The 9,944-nt window shown below is 40.9% G+C and overlaps 1 non-coding gene and 1 pseudogene across 1 annotated transcript; both read right to left on the bottom strand.

The window, feature by feature from the left end:
• Positions 1-6,807: 6,807 nt before the first annotated feature.
• On the bottom strand, positions 6,808-6,944 carry LOC118367968 (uncharacterized; annotated as a pseudogene).
• Positions 6,945-7,611: 667 nt separating this feature from the next.
• Positions 7,612-7,730, bottom strand: LOC127909661 (5S ribosomal RNA). Its single transcript, XR_008072256.1, has one exon. It is a non-coding gene; the product is annotated as a 5S ribosomal RNA (ribosomal RNA).
• Positions 7,731-9,944: the final 2,214 nt, after the last annotated feature.

Genomic DNA, 9,944 nt, shown 5'->3' with positions numbered 1-9,944 from the left:
ATGGAAAAAGTGGATTTTCAGCACCAATTAGGGTTTTACTCGGGCACCGAAGGACCTATCGAGCCGAAACTCGGGATTCGGGGTCGCCTCACATAGGCCTTCACATAATGTCTGACCTGGACCCGCAGCTAGAACGTAACTATGTGTTTTACGTTTTTATTATGTTTTAAACTAATGGCGCTGTGAATTATGGGCCTGCTCTGACATATGTGATAGTTGGCTTCTAAATGAGTTGGAAAAAGTGGGTTTGGTGTCAATTGGTATCAGTTTGGTGTCAGAATGACATCTAATTGACTGGTGGACACTGACTTGCTAGTTGACTTTTGTACATTAGCAATATGTTTAAACGGAGAGGGACCATCACCAAAATGGCATTCTGAAATCAACACAAAAATGGCATCACCATAGTCTCCAGGCTGTGCAGAGTTCAACGAGACGCCCCGCTTGACCGTAGCTCGCTCTGAGTGCAGCGACCTTGAAAAAAAAAGGCGCAAAAGGAAGCCTGGCCCTCAATGTCATTTGCTTTTGGGTGACAGTGAGAGAACCGTTAGGGTGAGAAGCACAATTCGACCTCAGGTACGTTCCTAAGGTCCTTCCGATCCGTGCAAGCCTAACCTTGACCGTGTGGCATTAACCCTTAATAGTTAAAAGAAGGTGTTTACTTCAAATAGTTTGCATTGATTTCTCTCCCCATAGGAATACATTGCCTGCACCCCTAAATTCAACCTGAAGTCTATATGGGTTATGAATGCCGTATGAACCTGTCTTTGGTAACAGTCCATCAGGCCAGTATGAGGTCTACCTGTGTTGATTCTAGGCTTCCTGGACCAACCGGAAGTGGTTAAAATCACCCTAAAAGTGTTTTTCCATTACCTGCCTGCAGTTTGATAGACATAGTGCATTCAACCCTGTGTAAATCAGTCAATTCTTAACGTAAGGACTTAAAACTCAGGATTCTGTAAAAGCATAGCCCAGTGAGGATATGTGTTGACTTATAGCTTCCTGTGACAACCGGAAGTGCCTTAATTGGTGTCTCAGGGGCTGTTTTGAGGGGTTAAAAAGTCAGATCTTTTCAAAACTTCATATGTGTGACTAGGTAACCCTCATGAACTGTAAATCAGTCATCTCTCCCAACAGATGTCAAAGAAAAGCTCTCACACGCACACACAGCAAGGATGGAGTGAAAAAGTGTGGTTCTCAAAGACACAGAGAGCAGGCAATGGCATAAACATAATGTCTAGGCCGTGCCGAGTTCAACGAGATATCCCGCTTGACCGTAGCTCGCTCGGTCTGAGCGCAGCGACCATTAGAAAAGTAGGCCCAAAATGAAGCCTGCCCCACAACGTCATTTGCTTTTGGGTGACAGTGAGAGAACCGTTAGGGTGAGAAGCACAATTCGACCTCAGGTACGTTCCTAAGGTCCTTCCGATCCGTGCAAGCCTAACCTTGACCGTGTGGCATTAACCCTTAATAGTTAAAAGAAGGTGTTTACTTCAAATAGTTTGCATTGATTTCTCTCCCCATAGGAATACATTGCCTGCACCCCTAAATTCAACCTGAAGTCTATATGGGTTATGAATGCCGTATGAACCTGTCTTTGGTAACAGTCCATCAGGCCAGTATGAGGTCTACCTGTGTTGATTCTAGGCTTCCTGGACCAACCGGAAGTGGTTAAAATCACCCTAAAATTGTTTTTCCATTACCTGCCTGCAGTTTGATAGACATAGTGCATTCAACCCTGTGTAAATCAGTCAATTCTTAACGTAAGGACTTAAAACTCAGGATTCTGTAAGTTTCTATGTCAATCAAGACATGGGTTTACTTATAGCTTCCTGTGCCAACCGGAAGTGCCTTTAATGATGTCACAGTGGCAGTTTCCAAGGGTTAAAAAGGTCAGATCTTTTCAAAACTTCATATGTGTGACTAGGTAACCCTCATGAACTGTAAATCAGTCATTTCTCCCAACAGATGTCAAAGAAAAGCTCTCACACGCACACACAGCAAGGCTGGAGTGAAAAAGTGCGGTTCTCAAAGACACAGAGAGCAGGCAATGGCATAAACATAATCTCTAGGCCGTGCCGAGTTCAACGAGATATCCCGCTTGACCGTAGCTCGCTCGGTCTGAGCGCAGCGACCATTAGAAAAGTAGGCCCAAAATGAAGCCTGCCCCACAACGTCATTTGCTTTTGGGTGACAGTGAGAGAACCGTTAGGGTGAGAAGCACAATTCGACCTCAGGTACGTTCCTAAGGTCCTTCCGATCCGTGCAAGCCTAACGTTGACCGTGTGGCATTAACCCTTAATAGTTAAAAGAAGGTGTTTACTTCAAATAGTTTGCATTGACTTCTCTCCCCATAGGAATACATTGCCTGCACCCCTAAATTCAACCTGAAGTCTATATGGGTTATGAATGCCGTATGAACCTGTCTTTGATAACAGTCCATCAGGCCAGTATGAGGTCTACCTGTGTTGATTCTAGGCTTCCTGGACCAACCGGAAGTGGTTAAAATCACCCTAAAAGTGTTTTTCCATTACCTGCCTGCAGTTTGATAGACATAGTGCATTCAACCCTGTGTAAATCAGTCAATTCTTAACGTAAGGACTTAAAACACAGGATTCTGTAAAAGCATAGCCCAGTGAGGATATGTGTTGACTTATAGCTTCCTGTGCCAACCGGAAGTGCCTTAATTGGTGTCTCAGGGGCTGTTTCGAGGGGTTAAAAAGTCAGATCTGTCCAAAACTTCATATGTGTGATTAGGCAACCCCCATGAACTGTAAATCAGTCATTTTTCCCATAAAATTTCAAAGGAAAACTAAATCACACAGACACACAACTTGGAAGGAGGGACGTATTGGGGGTTGTAGAGACAGACAGTGCCTCCAATAGTTAGCTTTGTTCGAGCTAAAAAGAACCGTCAGACCTAGAGTTCAAACTTTAGAAACCTGTTCTAGACCTCAATCGATAGTGCGTGGTGAGTTAGGTGGCTCTAGAAGGTTCTCGGACCGAGAAATAGCCTCGTACATTTGCAATGATTTCAATTCATTTTGACCATTACGAAAATGGCGACATTTAGAAAAGTCTCAGAGACACAAGACTAGGTGCATTGGAACCGGCTCGGCCCATAGAGACGGACCCCAACGTTTCGGTCCGATAGCTCATTCAAGGACCCCATAGCAAGGCATGGAAAAAGTGGATTTTCAGCACCAATTAGGGTTTTACTCGGGCACCGAAGGACCTATCGAGCCGAAACTCGGGATTCGGGGTCGCCTCACATAGGCCTTCACATAATGTCTGACCTGGACCCGCAGCTAGAACGTAACTATGTGTTTTACGTTTTTATTATGTTTTAAACTAAAGGCGCTGTGAATTATGGGCCTGCTCTGACATATATGATAGTTGGCTTCTAAATGAGTTGGAAAAAGTGGGTTTGGTGTCAATTGGTATCAGTTTGGTGTCAAAATGACATCTAATTGACTGATGGACACTGACTTGCTAGTTGACTTTTGTACATTAGCAATATGTTTAAACGGAGAGGGACCATCACCAAAAGTGACATTCTGAAATCAACCCTAACGAGCCATGGAGATGAACCAGAATCACTGCCCAGCTATCCCGAGTTCATCGGGCCAGTCAATTTCACATTCCTGCAGGATTTTTATAGCATGACAAATTCGTGATGGTACCTGCCCATTGAACCATATTGCAAATGCACAGTGACTTTGCAAAAGTGAGAAAACATAAACAAATGGACATGATGAAATCAACACAACGAGTGATGGAAATGTACAACTATCACTGCTCAGCCATCCTGTGTTCATCAGACCAGTCAATTTTGCATTTTTGAGCATGTCAAATTTCATATGGTAAATGCACATTGAAACATATTGCAAATGCGCGCACTTGCAATATGATTCTATAGTGTAAAAACATCACCTAATGGACATGATGAAATCAACACAACGAGTGATGGAAATGTACAACTATCACTGCTCGGCCATCCTGTGTCCATCAGACCAGTCAATTTTGCATTTTTGAGCATTTCAAATTTCATATGGTAAATGCACATTGAAACATATTGCAAATGCGCGCGCACTTGCAATATGATTCTATAGTGTAAAAACATCACCTAATGGACATGATGAAATCAACACAACGAGTGATGGAAATGTACAACTATCACTGCTCGGCCATCCTGTGTTCCCATAGCGGGCATTAATATCAGAATGACCGGTAAATGCATTCACAACCATATTTTCATTTTTGGGTTACCAGGTGCCTATTTTCAATCACCAGTTGCACAACATGCGTATCCATCAGAATATTTTAAACAGTCCATAAAGCACTCAGGACTGCCCCCATAGATAGAGGGCCGTAGTAGGGTACTCCCATAGCGGGCATGGATAATAGGAGTCCCGGTAAATGCATTTACAACCATATTTTAATTTTTGGGTTACCAGTTGCACAACAATGCACGTGCATTTGCAATATGATTCTATAGTGAAAAACATCACCTAATGGACATGATGAAATCAACACAACAAGTGATGGAAATGTACAACTATCACTGCTCGGCCATCCTGTGTTCATCAGACCAGTCAATTTCACATTCCTGCAGGATTTTTATAGCATGACAAATTCGTGATGGTACCTGCCCATTGAACCATATTGCAAATGCACAGTGACTTTGCAAAAGTGAGAAAACATAAACAAATGGACATGATGAAATCAACACAACAGGTGATGGAAATGTACAACTATCACTGCTCAGCCATCCTGTGTTCATCAGACCAGTCAATTTTGCATTTTTGAGCATGTCAAATTTCATATGGTAAATGCACATTGAAACATATTGCAAATGCGCGTGCACTTGCAATATGATTCTATAGTGAAAAAACATCACCTAATGGACATGATGAAATCAACACAACGAGTGATGGAAATGTACAACTATCACTGCTCGGCCATCCTGTGTCCATCAGACCAGTCAATTTTGCATTTTTGAGCATGTCAAATTTCATATGGTAAATGCACATTGAAACATATTGCAAATGCGCGCGCACTTGCAATATGATTCTATAGTGTAAAAACATCACCTAATGGACATGATGAAATCAACACAACGAGTGATGGAAATGTACAACTATCACTGCCCGGCCATCCTGTGTTCCCATAGCGAGCATTAATATCAGAATGACCGTAAATGCATTTACAACCATATTTTTATTTTTGGGTTACCAGTTGCACAACAATGCACGTGCATTTGCAATATGATTCTATAGTGTAAAAACATCACCTAACGGAGATGATGAAATCAACACAACGAGTGATGGAAATGTACAACTATCACTGCTCGGCCATCCTGTGTTCATCAGACCAGTCAATTTTGCATTTTTGAGCAAGGTCAAATTTCATATGGTAAATGCACATTGAAACATATTGCAAATGCACGTGCACTTGCAATATGATTATATAGTGAAAAAACATCACAAAATGGACATGATGAAGTCAACACAACGAGTGATGGAAAGGAACAACTATCACTGCCCGGCCATCCCGAGTTCATCAGGCCAGTCAATTTTGCATTTCTGCAGGATTTTTGAGCATGTCAAATTTCTTACGTCATTTGGCCCACAAAAAAATCCTTATGCACAATTTAAAAAAATATAAAAAAATATGATAATAAAATTGGACAAAAGATATTCATACAGTTCTTACACATGTGTAATTGACAAAAAAATTGAAAGAATTTCAAAAAACGGTCCAGAAAGCACTTTTTAAGGGTGTGTGAAGTTTTTACAAAATTTTGACATTTTTGACTTTTGACTTTTGACTTCCTATGAAATCATATTGGAATTGGACAAAACATATTCCTTATGCGCATGTAAAAAAAAAAAAAAAAATTATGATAATAAAATTGGACAAAAGTATATTCATACAGTTCTTACACATGTGTAATTGACAAAAAATCGAAAGAATTTCAAAAACGGTCCAGAAAGCACTTTTTTATGGGTGTGTGAAGTTTTTTACAAAATTTTGACATTTTTGACTTTTGACTTTTGACTTCCTATGAAATCATATTGGAATTGGACAAAACATATTCCTTATGCGCATGTAAAAAAAAAAAAAAAAAATTATGATAATAAAATTGGACAAAAGTATATTCATACAGTTCTTACACATGTGTAATTGACAAAAAATCGAAAGAATCCAAAGCACTTTTTGTTGAATTTTTAAAGTGTGATTACCAATGTTTTTGAATCAAAAAAAATTATGTTGGGAAATTCGGTCCAGAAAGCACTTTTTATGGGTGTGTGAAGTTTTTACAAAATTTTGACATTTTTGACTTTTGACTTTGACTTCCTATGAAATCATATTGGAATTGGACAAAACATATTCCTTATGCGCATATAAAAAAAAATAAAAAAATTATGATAATAAAATTGGACAAAAGTATATTCATACAGTTCTTACACATGTGTAATTGACAAAAAAATCGAAAGAATTTCGAAAAACGGTCCAGAAAGCACTTTTTTAAGGGGTGATAAGTTTTTGAAAAAAAGTTCATTTTTTCAAAATTTTACTTTTGGACATTAATTTGGGTTACATCTCCAATATGAAAAACCCCGGTGGAGCGCATTTGCCCCCTGTTGAATTTTTAAAGTGTTACAACTGGCAATTACCATATGGCATTTGCAATACACTTTGCATGAATCAACGCCGAATTGGGTGGTATTGGCCAATGTGTATATGGTTTGTCCGATGCCAATGACATGCCATTCTTTTTTGTCCAATACAGGGGGTTTTTGTCCAATACAGGGGGTATTCCCTTACATAAATTATGTTGGGAAATTCGCAAGGGTCAGCACAGTCGGAGTGCAATGGCTGAGCCTCGCCCTGGGTGAACTGCCTTCTTGATCACAGTATCTCCCTTGCCAGGTAAGTATGACTTGAATACATCAGTGGAGGGCAACTCTCTCCAGTGCCAACATTTTCGGCTGACGGTAACCACTTTGTGTTCTGATAATATCACATCACATCGACCTGCGTTAAATGCCGTTTAGGAATGCACTTGCAGACAGAGTGGTGAAAACGTAGTTTATTTTGTTTACTAGACTATATCAGTGAAGCACGAGATTCCCATCATGCAACACTGTAGAAAAAAATCACCAATGACTTTTTAATATCTTAACCTGTCTGATATCACAAATGTATGCGATATGACGAAATACAATCACATTCAGACACACACACACACACAGACAAATGCATGAAACCAATTGATTTATTATCGATAACATCTCACATTCTCTTGTGCTTTTGATTTACTCCGTAAAAGAAGGGTTCTAATTCCACCATGGAAAACACAGGGCCATCAGACATCAGTCCAGTTCCACTGCTCACCAGCATGATTTCCTTTGATCATTTGAACAGGGCGAAGGAGTACCAAGCACACACAAGCTGCATTCAGTAACGATATTCTTATTTGTCTCATAAATCAAAGGCTCCCTGACAGCACAAGGAACTTTGATCGTAATAAATTCAGCATCAAATGCTTACTACAAAGCAGTGTTGCTGATGAAATAATGCAAGAGCACACCCTAGTGGACAAAAAGCTTGCAGCACCTGGTATTCCCAGGCAGTCTCCCATCCAAGTACTAACCAGGCCCGATCCTGCTTAGTTTCCGAGATCAGACGAGATCGGGCGTATTCAGGCTGGTATGGCCGTAAGCAAAGGAACAAGTCTTGGTACGCCATTTAAAGTCAAAGTGAGTCTGATAAACAGACATTGCATTTTCACCAATTAGACAAGCAGCTTGAACTTTGGGTCACGCAAAAAGTGGAAGAAATTACATATGCTGTAGCCATCACTTTTTAGCACAGATAGTTGGACGAAATACAAACAAACCTTGCTAACATTTGAAAGCGAGGGCACATATTTCAGCCTTGTGAGAAAAAAACGGACAAATACAATGACTCCTGACAAATACATCACGAGCAACAGTTTCCCATGCAGCTATCCTACTAGCCAGAATAAATAGACAAAAGCTCTGAATGTTGAAATCCTAGTGCATTGTTCTGTGCTAAGGAGGAGTAGTGCATGAATGGACAATTTCATATTGGAAGCGCAATGGGGCTGCATTTGGCAACATGATGTTTCCACAAAATGCCAACAATGTTTGGCTACAGACAAATGTTTCCACCTTTCGATTGGTCCACAGCGTCTCTTTCACAACTGACTTGAAAGATTTTCATACGCCCGGTCAGTCGACTTCAAGTCTACCTCAAGCCTGGCGCCAAGCAACAGTTTATCATTAAACAAGACATCAGGGGAGAGCGCGAACGCAGTCCCCCACTACCATACCTTAAGGGAAGAATTCGGCAGTACCTGTATGGTTAGTGAGAAAGTCCATATTGCAAATGTACGGTCCCTTACTAGACGTCCGAAATCGTTTGTAAAATTCGCGGACGGCGTCGGGCCGAGCGGCAGGGCCGGACCTACCAGGAAGTCATCAAATGAACGTTGTCGGACATTCGGTTTCCGTTTTACAAAAATAATAAGATTTATGTCATTTTTCCCATGTCCCGGAAATTCCCACAAGAGGGCATAAGCAATCATATGGCTATTGCTACAAAACATCACGATTCACGACGGGGCCTTATCTCGAAAACTGAAAATATTTAGAAGCCGAAACTCGGTGAGCGTAGGGGCGGCATAATGGGCAGTTGGCCCCGAACAAGATGGCGTCTAGGCCTCAACGGTTTTTGAGTTATGGCCATTTATCTGGGATTAAAGGTCCAAAATGAAAATAGAGAAATTATTTTTCCACTTCACGTCAAAGTCAAGGAGCCTCCGGTGTCAATAAAAAAGAACCAGCCATTTATCTATCGTCATTTAAGAGAAATCGTACAACGACACCTTGGTGATGTTCACGGATAGGTGTTTTTTTTTTTTCAACGGTTACAGATCCAGTTGCAGGTTGTTCTTACGAATCTTTTTAAAGTGTGCTGCGGAGCTCTGCGAGATTTCTGTGATTTTCTATGATTTTCTGAAATAACACACACTCACTAAACCCTCCGTAAATAACTCAGTTCTTAACGTAAAGACTTAAAACTCGGGATTCTGTAAAGGCATACCCCAATCATGATATGAGTTTATTTATAGCTTCCTGTGCCAACCGGAAGTGCCTTTAATGGTGTCACAGTGGCAGTTTCCATGGGTTAAAAAGGTCAGATCTTTTCAAAACTTCATATGTGTGACTAGGTAACCCTCATGAACTGTAAATCAGTCATTTCTCCCAGCAGATGTCAAAGAAAAGCTCTCACACGCACACACAGCAAGGATGGAGTGAAAAAGTGTGGTTCTTAAAGACACAGAGAGCAGGCAATGGCATAAACATAATGTCTAGGCCGTGCCGAGTTCAACGAGATATCCCGCTTGACCGTAGCTCGCTCGGTCTGAGCGCAGCGACCATTAGAAAAGTAGGCCCAAAATGAAGCCTGCCCCACAACGTCATTTGCTTTTGGGTGACAGTGAGAGAACCGTTAGGGTGAGAAGCACAATTCGACCTCAGGTATGTTCCTAAGGTCCTTCCGATCCGTGCAAGCCTAACGTTGACAGTGTGGCATTAACCCTTAATAGTTAAAAGATGGTGTTTACTTCAAAAAGTTTGCATTGATTTCTCTCCCCATAGGAATACATTGCCTTTACCCCTAAATTCAACCTGAAGTCTATATGGGTTATGAATGCCGTATGAACCTGTCTTTGGTAACAGTCCATCAGGCCAGTATGAGGTCTACCTGTCATGTTTGATTCTAAGCTTCCTGGACCAACCGGAAGTGGTTAAAATCACCCTAAAAGTGTTTTTCCATTACCTGCCTGCAGTTTGATAGACATAGTGCATTCAACCCTGTGTAAATCAGTCAATTCTTAACGTAAGGACTTA

This window comes from Oncorhynchus keta, chromosome 19 (assembly GCF_023373465.1).
Source record: "Oncorhynchus keta strain PuntledgeMale-10-30-2019 chromosome 19, Oket_V2, whole genome shotgun sequence".
Classification (NCBI taxonomy): Eukaryota; Metazoa; Chordata; class Actinopteri; order Salmoniformes; family Salmonidae; genus Oncorhynchus; species Oncorhynchus keta.
Note: the sequence above shows the minus strand (reverse complement) of the source record. Positions and strands in the feature narration are given on the sequence as shown.